This window comes from Fundulus heteroclitus, chromosome 14, assembly GCF_011125445.2.
Source record: "Fundulus heteroclitus isolate FHET01 chromosome 14, MU-UCD_Fhet_4.1, whole genome shotgun sequence".
NCBI lineage: Eukaryota > Metazoa > Chordata > Actinopteri > Cyprinodontiformes > Fundulidae > Fundulus > Fundulus heteroclitus.
Genome location: NC_046374.1, coordinates 29,054 through 40,740, shown reverse-complemented (window position 1 = coordinate 40,740; position 11,687 = coordinate 29,054). Strand labels below are relative to the sequence as shown.

At 42.3% G+C, this 11,687-nt stretch overlaps 1 long non-coding RNA gene across 1 annotated transcript; it reads left to right on the top strand.

The window, feature by feature from the left end:
* Nucleotides 1–712: 712 nt before the first annotated feature.
* LOC110366681 lies at nt 713–1,861 on the top strand. The gene is made up of 2 exons (XR_002426879.2): nt 713–1,039; nt 1,110–1,861. It is a non-coding gene; the product is annotated as an uncharacterized LOC110366681 (long non-coding RNA).
* Nucleotides 1,862–11,687: the final 9,826 nt, after the last annotated feature.

Genomic DNA, 11,687 nt, shown 5'->3' with positions numbered 1-11,687 from the left:
GCACTAAATGATCCCGTCTATTGCACAATACGCGATTAATTCGAAAAACTCTGCAAATTATTCCTTGCACCTTCCGCAACAGGTTGCTGTCGTAAAAATTTACATGGGTACGAGAGACTTCCCTATCTCCTCCGCGTATAAAGCTGCAATCTAATCCTGTTTACATGAAATAAGCCTGCTCGCGAGCAGGTTTAATCTGGCGCACATGTTGCTATGACAACAAGTCCAGGATGAGTTTCGAAGAACCAAACGATCCAAGATCAAATCGTCAACAATCAAATCCAGCTAACTGAGTTAGCGACATACGAAGACCGGGCCCCTGGTCTTCATATCTCTCTGCTCCATTTCCCAAGTACCAAAAGTGTCCTTCAATTTCATGCAAGTTTGGATTTTGCTAATGATAAAAAAAAATGATAGTGAAGATAATTACACAGAACAATCGGAAAATATTCAAAATTCAAATAAAATCTATGGTATTCATCAAGTTCACCCTAAGGTAAGAACATAAAATGCTCAGAAAAACTGTGGAAAACCCAAAACTACATCTAAATCTCTGCATCCTATTTAGGAAAGTATTACATTTTCTTGTCGGGGTCTGGGAAACTTTGTGTGGTAGTTTTCTTTTTCCTCCACCAGATGGCGACCTGTGGCTGGGTGAAGCACAGGTGTTCTCCATCAGACCTCATTAGGAAGAGGGTAAGAGGAGCTGGCTGCCAGCCCTTCCTCACAAGAGTGTTTTGTCACAGTGGTAACTGCTGAAATGCCTGTTGCTTGTACTTTAGGTCTGCTCTCCAGATTCTAGCCTGTGCACTCCTGATCCAGTTCTGGCTCAGTTTCCCAGCTCATGGACCCACCTGCAAATCCTCCAGAAGACTCCCTGGTTCTTAAGTCCCAGCTGGCAGCCTCCATGTTTTCTCAGTCCTCCTGCTCACCCTCCGACGTCCTTACCTTCTCAAGATCCAGATCCATTTGAAGACTCATCTGCCTCCTGGAGCAGACCCTGCACATTTCTCCCTGGTGGATCTCCACCTCCACTCCTGTAAGCCTTCAATCATTCTTCTCTGCAATATTCCTCTTCATCCAGTCCCTAACTGCCCATTCATCTCTAGAGCCTCTGCTGCCCCTGGTCTGAGCTCCCATTTCTGGATTCCTGACAACTTGGATCATTTGCCTCAAACCTTTAAAAACTCTGTTAATCTCCTCTGTGTTCTGCATGCGAGTAAGATCATTGGCAAAACCCACAACATTTCTGGGCTTACAGCTAGAAACTCCGGTAAAAGTAATGTTTTTTGGCGTTGTTACATGTGAAACACCTCTTTTGTCTGAGCCCATACTAACATAATTCATTACTGAAAAGTTTTTGTTCAAAAGATCATCGTAGTTCTGGTATTATGTCTTTCAGAGATAAGATGCTTGTGGAAATGTTTGTGTGCAATGTATGGTTTCTAACTGTGTGGGGAAGAAAAAAAAAACAGCATAAAGAACCAGGACCAGCTGTAAAGCACAAAGGTAGAGGAGTGATTTGGGACCCAGGCACACTGAAGTCACAGAATCAACCATCGACACCTGTTTACCTAAGTACTTCCCAATAAAATGTGAGGTTGTCAATCAGACTGACTGGCTGAAGTGGAATCAAGGAGAAAAGCAATGATAATTACAGGACCAATTAAAAAGCATTTTATAAATGAAAACCTCACAATGTCATTGAATTAACTTAGGAAAACTAAACTGAGTAGGCAGACATTCCTCAGGATCAACAAAGTAATAATTACTAAATGTTCCACAACTTGCTAAACCAAAGGCTCTACATGTTGTTTAACCTTTTTTGTAATTGTGTAAAACCTATTAAAATTATTCGAAAGTATATTCTTATAGCATTGTGCACACACTATAATTGTGCCTTTTAAAAACCTATCTGCTGTGTATATGTGTATTTCACTCTTGTTTGTCTTGTTTCACTTTAAATGGGCAGCTTTAAACCCCCTGATTCAAAAAGCCGTAAGGCTGTGACTTACTTTAGCATTTTCCTCCCTGGTTCAAGCATTTATACAACTCACACCTTTTCACTCACACAACGTGCACACTTACTACAGCATGTATAGCCTTCCCACACACACCAACTGTTCGGTCTGAGTTTGATCCTTCGGTCTGTCAGGGTTTTGGTTACCTAGCAACATCGCTAATTCCAGTCACCGACCAACTGTCAAAGAGTCTCTTCATATTGACATTTCTTTGCAGAGGGTTAATGATCTCGGTGTACTGAATTCAACACCGACTCTACAACTGAAAACAAACTTCTTCTGCTCAGGAACATCTGCCATCAAAGATCCATAAAATGAGCAGAGAAATCATCGGCATTCATTATGTGCCTGCGTTCTCCAAGTACCTGTGAATACATGTGCTGTGGGCCAGTGTGCAAAAAGTGACACAGGGATTTATCACCTCTGCTGTTGTGGAAAGTAGTGTGCTTTTTTTAAAAAAAAAAAAAAAGTCTGCAGTCTTAAGTAGTTGGATGCCTTGGCAACATGTATCTGCAGCTCCGCAGTAGACAATTTATTTCAGCCAAACCAGATTTGTAAAAGAAAACAAGAATATATAAGATGTGCTAAATTCATTGAAATTTCAAAAACAGTCAATACACAGTATTTTCTTTTAACAGAAAAAAAGGTAGGCTGAATAAAGTTTATTCAGCATTACAGTTTAGTTGGATATATTGGCACCACATGGTGACTCATCATCACCCTTGGCTGAAATCCATGATCCGTTTTGGCTCTGTGCAGTTTGCAGTGCTCCTTCACCATCCATTTTATATTGGTTCTTGTCCTTGCAGGGTTGCAGGGGGTAGGGTCATTGGGCGAGAGGCAAGGTACATCCTGGACAGGTCATCAGTCCATCACAGGACAATCATAGCTTTATAAGTAAGCACATCTGGTTTTGTCAAGATAGTATTTTCCAGAAAACAAGATAAAATAATTGACACTGCTGTAAAAATTAACTGGTACAAAAATGTTAAGGTAGCTAACAGCCCTGCCTGCCATAGCTATTGGTATGCGTCTGTATTCTAGCCACCAGCTCTGGTCACTATGTTACCTGAGAGATGTTACAAAACAGGACTCTCTCTTTAAGATGTAGTTGTTTGCAGCCCTTTGCATTTTCACAGCACAGAGTCTCAGCAGCTATGCTCTTTGCAATCTGGAATCTGCAATCTTAGAAAGTATGGCTCCTGTGACATCTACACCACACAGGGAACACTCGTCTTCAGACTCATCTGTGAATATGGTTGAATTTGACTGCTTTAACTATCTTTAGTATTTGTGGGCTTTCAATATTTAGTGTTTTTCTTCAAAAGGTTTCCACGGTACTCATTCTCAGGAATGAGAAACCATAACACACACACACATGTATATATATATATATATCTATCTATAGATATATATATATAGATAGATATATTTATAGATAGATAAGCAACTCCACCAAAACAAAATAGTGAAGGGGTGACGACGTGTGGCCGTCGCAAACCTATAGGAACAGGATGAGCATTAAGTCCTTTGTGTACCAAAGTATTCTCAAGGAAAACTATAATCCAAAGCACAGCAGTAAATTTGGAAAGAGATTAATCAAGATGTGTCAGAGGCCCGGTCTAAGAACTAACTCCAACATGATGGGAATGTTGTGACAGCATCTGAAAAAATAGAACTGTGCATAAAGTCCACGGTATATTTAAGATCTAATCTAATCAAAATGTCAAAGGAATGCAACATCAGGTAACAGGCTGCAATGAGAACCCTTTTGTCTTAGCAGGAGATCCAGCAACAAAGCAGAGCACAACTAGGCTGACAGCCATTGATTGAGTGGAGACTGATGACAACCCGGCAACGAGGAGCAAACTGAAGTGAGCTTATATAGAGAGGCTGGCAGGTGGAGCGAGTATTGACTGATTAGTGCCTAACAGGTGTGACTGATTGCTGAGGGAGTGGAGGCTGAGCTGTGTGAGAGGAGGAAGTACTGGAAAATAACAGAGGGAGATAGCCAGGCCAAAACTGAACCATGACATCTTTGAAATGTGTTTTTGCTGAAATCTAAAGGAACTCAATTAACTTCAATATGCCATGTTAGGAGATAGAAACTAATCGTTCCCATTCACGTGATTTTATTTTATGACGTGAGTGCCATGCATAGAGTCTAACCTGGGACTTTCCACTGGCTCAGACCCAGTGAACACAAAGTCACTTTACTAAAATATCAAGAGCCAAACTGCCAAGAAAAAAAAATTACATTTCGAAGAAACTCTCCTTTTTTGTGCTTTTCCTCTTTCTTTGGCTGCTTGAAAATGAGTATTAAAAGGGTGACCATTATTTCTCCCTTGATGCCAACCCACCACTTTACAAACACAGATTTTCAGACCCTTAAGGAGTCTGTTGTAATTGTTGTGCAATTACAAACATATCTAAATCTATGTGTATTTATCTTTCTTGTCTTGGAATTTCTTAAACTTTTGCCATGATAGTGTGTTTGCATGTGTCAGAGCTGGTGACAGTGTTAGCTTTGTGTGAATTGAGACACTTAGCAACATTTATGACAGCATACGGACCGTGGGCGAAGGACAGCGAGGGTGCGAGAACCAGGGCCAGTCTGGCCCCAGTGGGAGGTGGGAGTGTGCGGGGAGGGTTTTGACTTCAGCCTTGATCTGGATGATTATTCAGATCTGATAAAATTGTGAGTCAAATAAACATTTTAGCAAACATGTTACATCTTCTGCTACACTCCTGTTCGTCAATTATAGCAGAAACAAATACTGTATGAGCAGTGATGCAATAAATTGATTAATACTGTATCTAAACTAGCTTTAACATTTAAAATGTATGATCTTTTACCACAGTCTAAATGAACAAACATTCCCCTTTTTTTTCTCTACTGACCATAGAAAGATTATTGATCTGGTCTGTTCAGCAAGAGAGGGGGTTGTTTATCAATGTCAGTCTGGCGTTGATGAAATCAGCAACAGCTGCACTAAAGGGGCAACAATGTGATGACCCATCAAAACAGGAATGGTTTTGCGGGTGGGGGCTACAGATATTGTTCCCTCATTTTTATTTATGACCTTCCAGTAATTGTGCATCTGGCCAGGGTCAGTTTCTCTACTGGTGGCATAAGGCCGACACCTGGACCCTATAAAGGTTGTTCTGGCAGTCCAACTCCACCAGGATGGCACATCAATATGTCACATTGCCAGAAGGGTTGCTGTGTCTCCCAGCAAAGTCTGAAGAGCATTGAGGAGATTTCAGGAGACAGGCAGTTACTGTAAGAGAGCTGGACAGGACCACTGGAGGTTCTCATACCATCAGCAGGACCGGTATCCACTCCTTTCTTCAAGAAGGAAGGGGATGAGTACTGACAGACTTCAAACAAACTGACCTTCGGTGGGCCACTGGCGTGAATGTCTCTGACCAACCCATTAGAGACAGAGACCCCGTTGACACTACCCCTTTTTAACTGTGCCGAGACCAGTCCAAGCTCGGTAACCGAGATAACCATCGAGTGTAAATGGAACGCAAACTGAACCGAGCCAGACACAACGGGACCGCGCTAAATGCAGACCAGTTCCAGAGGTGGGTCCGGCTCGGTTGTTCTTTATCTCGGTTATCTGATAATGAAGAGCGCATAAGCAGACCGCGTCATCTCCTTACAACCAGTTGACATGTCAGACATTCATAAAAATACTAGTTTCCCTACCGTGACACATGATTTCCAGTGATGTTTCTGCTTAGCAGTGTGATGAACCTCAGCGTCTGTCATTTCCTGCGTCTGTAAGCCCTGATTAAACTATTGTTTGTCTTATCCACTTCCCAAAAGCCAACTATGTCAAGTAAATTCACCAAAAGTTGCCTTCTTCGCCTGACTCTCCGCAAACAACGAAATATAACCAAACATAACTTCCTGAATGTTACAGGCACCGCCATTTTTATTTGCTTGATTCCCTCCTTCAATCCTAGAGAGCAGTAGTACCGCAGATCGTCACTAGGAGGCAAGGAACCCAAGGAACCGAGATAGCGTGATGTGGAAACGGTCATCAGAACCAAGCTCGGCTTGGTTAACTGATGCAAGCTCTGACCGAGCTTGGCAAGGATCGGTTTAACAAGGGTAGTGTAAATGGGGCTAGAGTCTTCATAAGGGTAGTCTGAGGACCCAATGGTTGGCACTATCACCTTTTCATAGATGAGAGCAGGTTCACTCAGAGCTTATGTGGCAGACGTGAAAGGGTCTGGAGAAGTTGTGGCGAATATTATGGTGCCTACAGCATAGTCCAAGATGATCAGTTTGATTGTGGGTCACTGTTGGTCTGGAGAGGCATATCCAAGGAGGGACCTTCAGTGGACAAATCATGACACCTTGACTGACATTAGGTATTAGAATGAAGTCTTTGGACCTATTATTGAGTCCCTCACTGGTGCAGTGGGTTCCTCCTAGTCCATGATAATGCTCGGCTACATGTGGCAAGAGTATGGAGGCAGTTCTTGGAGGATGAAAAAAGTGATACCATTGACTGGCCTCCATGACCTAAATCCAATAGAACATCACTGGGACATCATCCTTAGGTCCATCCAATGCCACCGGGTTGCAGCTGCAGGAGCTGATGCCCTGGTCAGGATATGGGAAGAGATACCCCAGAACACCACGCGTCATCTCACATAGAGCATGTCCTTATGTCATCATGCGTGCATACAAGCACATGGGGTTTAGACTACACAGTACCATTTGGAGTTGCTGCTATGACATGTCAACAAATTGGACTAGCGTCCCAAATCAGTTTTTGCAGGTTTAAATTTCATCAAATAATGTGGCATCCTATTGATTCAAACACTTTAGTCTTTCCATATGACTTGGACTTAGAGACTTAGAAAACTTTATTGTCATTTTGTATGCACAAAGTGCGTACAGAACGAAATTTCGTTGGCATACAGCTGTCAGTATAGATATCCAGCAGGATTTGATCCAGTGTTTCTTTAATTTAATTATTTTGAGCAATATCTATCTAGCAGTATCTATATGCCTGTCTGTCTGTCTGTCTGTCTGTCTGTCTGTCTGTCTGTCGGTTGCACAATTTTCCATAAGCACTCATACCAGTTCCTTTAATTAAATTTAATTGAAAAATAACAAGTTTTTAACATTTTTCATAAAAAGTCTGAAAAGTGTAACATACACGCATATTCAACCCATTTTACTTCAGTGCCCTTAAAACAACAGAAACACAAGAATGAACTAGAACAAAGGAATGACCCAAACTGCCCATACAATATTCCAACAATAATGACACAGGACAGAATTAAATAATTCAAGGCCTAGCAAGTAAATGATCAAAACAAAAATAAAAACGTAACACTAGTGGCACGTGACATCTTCAGGCAAGACAGGGAATCTGGTCAGAGTGGTAGGGAAATGAATGGAATGAATGTTTAAGGGTAAACAGTGTTTGGGACTGGGAAGGTCACCTTCCAACAGAAGAATGAGCCATACATACAACCAAAGCCACGATAGAAGGGTTTGCGAAAAAAACATTTATTTTTATTTTTTTAATTTATCAAAAAAGATAAACTGCAACTACTTTTTCTGCAACTACCTTTTCTATATTGTATTTATTGTATGAAAATAGAGTGTAGACCTATTTTCCATGGAAAATATGTGGAAAGAGTTGAAAATTGCTGTTCATTGATGCTCTAAATCCAGTCTGATGGATTCATTGAGCAACAAATTCTGCGTTGAGTCTTGTAAAGACAGAGACGTACCTCAAGAGGAAACGTTTTTCAACAAACTAATTAGTTGGATTTTTATGATTTTTATGAACTGCTTTGTGTTGATTAATTCCAGGAAAATCCATTTCATTCATGGTTTTTAACAATCTAAAACAGTTAAAGGGGTCTAGTCACTTTATGATGACGATCTGTTTTTAATTCATGTTTATTCATTATCCTTTGTGGTCGACACCTAAATAATGTCTGCTTTCTGATCTATGACTGGCTGGACCTGCTTTGATCAACAAATGGCAGAAATTATGTTTAAATAAATCAAAAACTGGAAGGACTAAGACTTTAGTTTACTGAAGCAAAACCCTGCATTATATGAGGTCTTCATTCACATCACGTCTTTCAGTCTGCCATTATATTTCATTCACATTTTTAACGTTCCTCTCCGCTTTCACACCATTTTCCATCTTTTTCCACACCACCTCCCCCCACCCCCACAGCTCTTTGTCCTTGTGATAGAGCCTTTAGACCTCATTAGCGTCCAGACGCCGCATGTCGCACTTTCACCCTCTGCAATGAGGGAGGAGGTGTTGAGGACAAGGAGTAGGTCTCTAGTCCCCTTCCATACCCAGTTTGATCAAAATAAAGAAAACCAGTTAAAACAGGCTATAACAATTAAGAAAACTGACAAATTTCATAACGTTTTGTCGTACAATGTGATAATAATTGAAACGCTTTTATTGTATCTTTAACAATTTCATTACAAATATCAAAGCATCCGCAGAACTCACAGCATGTAAATTAACAGCTATAGGTTTGCTTCAATGGTTGACTTTGGCCTCCGCCGGCGTGTGCATTTTTACCTCACAAAACTACCGCCATCCAGTTGCCGTAGCAACAGCACACATAGTTTAATGACTACAAACCACAGAGATGTTATCATCTCTCACCTTGCTCCTGACAGTTCAAAAAGCAGGGGAAGGAGAAGAAGAAGAAGAAAGAGCTGTAATTGGGTGAAACACAGGCGGGTTACTTTGAGCTTCTGCCAGAGGGGGGAGCTGTTTACCTCAGAGGGGTAACTGCTGAGGGGAGCTGTTAATGAACAAGGCGTCTGGTTACTTGCTACCTGTTACAGTTGGAGCCAGAGAGGAACAAGCAGCTGGGAGTGACAGTTATAGTCTAACATCCCGATGATGTACTGCAGATGGAAGCTGACTGTTAAAGAATTGGAAGCGCTCTGCTTGTCAAGACTGTCAAAATGTTCTCTGATGCAGCTTTGACAAATCCTGCAGCTGTCTTCCACTGTCCTCTTTCTTCACTTTTCAAAATGTTTAATACAGCGTTGGTAGGACAGCTCAAAGGCTTTCAGTCAGCCTGTCAACAGAACGGATCTGCATCTCATAAATGGAGGAAGAAACAGCAATTTGGTGGACTAGTTAAAGCTGGTAGAACACCAGCTTAATATTATAATATTATTATTAAAACACAGCCTTTGGGTGATAGGATTTTATCTATTTAACTGTTGCTTTAGCAATCCATTTTGGTCAGTTTTAAAGCATTTCTTTAACTTAGCTCTTATTAATGGAGAAGAAATGTATAATGTACAATTTGAGACATGGAAAGTTAAAATGTACCATTTGATTAAATTAAACTAATACATACTAATACAATATAGAAAAAGTAGTTGGAGTTTATCTTTTTGAATAAAGTAAAAAAAAAAAAAAAAACATGTTTTTTGCACATGGCCATTTTTCTTTGCTCTGTTAAATGCAAATGTTCAGTCTTGTTTAATATGACTTCTGCTTCAGAAACTCCATGCTGAGCTTCCCTGTCGGGTCCAATGAAATTTGACACAGCAAATAATAACAATATAGATTTGAAGGATTTACTTATCCTGGGCTACAATGGTTAAAAAAAATGTGAAATGCATGACTGCTAACTAACTGCTTTTAGTGATTCAACAAATATGAAACAATAAGCCCAAGCTAATTTCAAACAAACCAAAGAAAACATCTTTACCAGAGTGGAAAATATAACATAAAACATCATCCTGGACCTTCATTGAACCCTCTATTCTTTCTTGTTAGCAGTATTAATATTTCAGTTACTAATACTGTATAAATAAAATGATATGTGTTTTATTTGGAATAAAACTTTATCTTTATTTTATTTATTTATATAATATTGCACATATTGTTCAGAAAAAAAATAAATAAATACATCTGTGATAGTTCTTGGCAATTGCTATGGTTCATTTATTTTTATAACGTCACCTTTAAACAACCCAGAGCTGTGTGTTTCGAATCAGGACAGAAAATGTGGTAAAGAAGTGTGTCAGCAGAGCATTTGTCCGGCTGCGGGAATGAAAAGTAATATGGTGATCTAAACATGACCTTTAAATGTTTTTAGCTACACCAGGAAGTAATGTTTTGATTCTCACTTAACCAAGCACCATGTAAATGTTACATCTTGATGCAAAGCTAGAAGCTCCCAAAGAGGGTTCCTATTGTTTTTTCTATCATAGTCAGAGCTTTTTGGTCTACCTGTATATCAGGTCAAAGTCCCTCTGCTCTGTTGGCGTGACAGGTTCTCCGGCGGACGGCCCCGCCGTGACAGGTTCTCCGGCGGACGGCCCCGCCGTGACAGGTTCTCCGGCGGACGTCCAGGAGGCTGTCGGCGGATCAAGGCGACAGACGGCCGTCGGCGGACCAGGAACCTCGGAGGCCGTCGGCGGGGTCTGGAGAGGGAGAAAACAGAGCCTGGTGCCGGATTACGGGTTAAGGCAGGCGCCAGACTACAGGCTGAGGAGGGCGCCGGACTACAGGCTTCAGGAGGCCCTGGGCTACAGGCTTCTAATAAGGAAGTCTGGCTCCTGGCTGGAGTGAAAGCCAGACCCTTAGCAACAAAAAGTCTCAACTAAAGTCTTTGGAGAATGTCGGACAGTGACAGCCAGTAGAGTCTCTCCCAAAGTTGGCTGTCTACCAGGGTGACTAGAAGTTGAGGCTTTCGGGGAACGCCGAGGGGGTCAAAGTCTCCAATAGACCACGGGGGCTGAGCCTTCTCCTGAGGCCCGGGGTGCCTGAAGGAGGAAGCGTCCACCTGGGTTCCCACCTCGCAGGTTGGCGACGGACCATCCTGGGTCTCCGCGTCGCATGAGCGACGGACCCTCCTGGGTCTCTGCGTCGCATGTCGGCGACGGAGCCTCGTGGGTCTCCGCGTCGCATGTCGGCGACGGACCCTCCTGGGTCTCCGCGTCGCATGTCGGCGACGGACCCTCCTGGGTCTCCGCGTCGCAAGTTGACGACGGACCCTCCTGGGTCGCCGCGTCGCAAGTCGGCGACGGACCCTCCTGGGTCACACCTGGAGGCCTGGGCAAGGACGTGTCCTTCTGGACCCCCTCACAGGGCTTGACGGGAACCGTGGCAGCGGCCGGACCCTCGGGGACAGACTCAGGAGCCGAGGCGTCGGCCAGACCCTCGGGACAGACTCAGGGGCCGAGGCGTCGGCCAGACCCTGAAATGTTTTGTGTAGAGATGAACCCAGAGTTCAACCAGACGCAGTCGTAATCCTTTGTGGAGTTTATTGAAGGAATGGTGAGGGGAAAAACAGGCAAACAGACTGGGTCCAGGCTGGTGGATATACAGACATCAAATGGCTGGGCAAACTCAAAAAACAAAGAACAGGTCAGGCTAGACAAGAATACAGGAGGGCTCTTACCAACGGAATGATGAGATGATAGAGAAGTCCCGGCAACAAACAGAAAACTAAGAGGGGTTTAAATAGGCGGGCAGACATAGTAGCAGGGAGGGACTAATTAACCAAAACTAGGTGGAGATAATTAAGGGAGCAAACAGGACAAGTCTAAGAATAAAAATAAACCTAAGCAGAACAAACTAAAGACAGAAGAACAGGCTAAGACTAAAAGTGATAACAACACGGTAA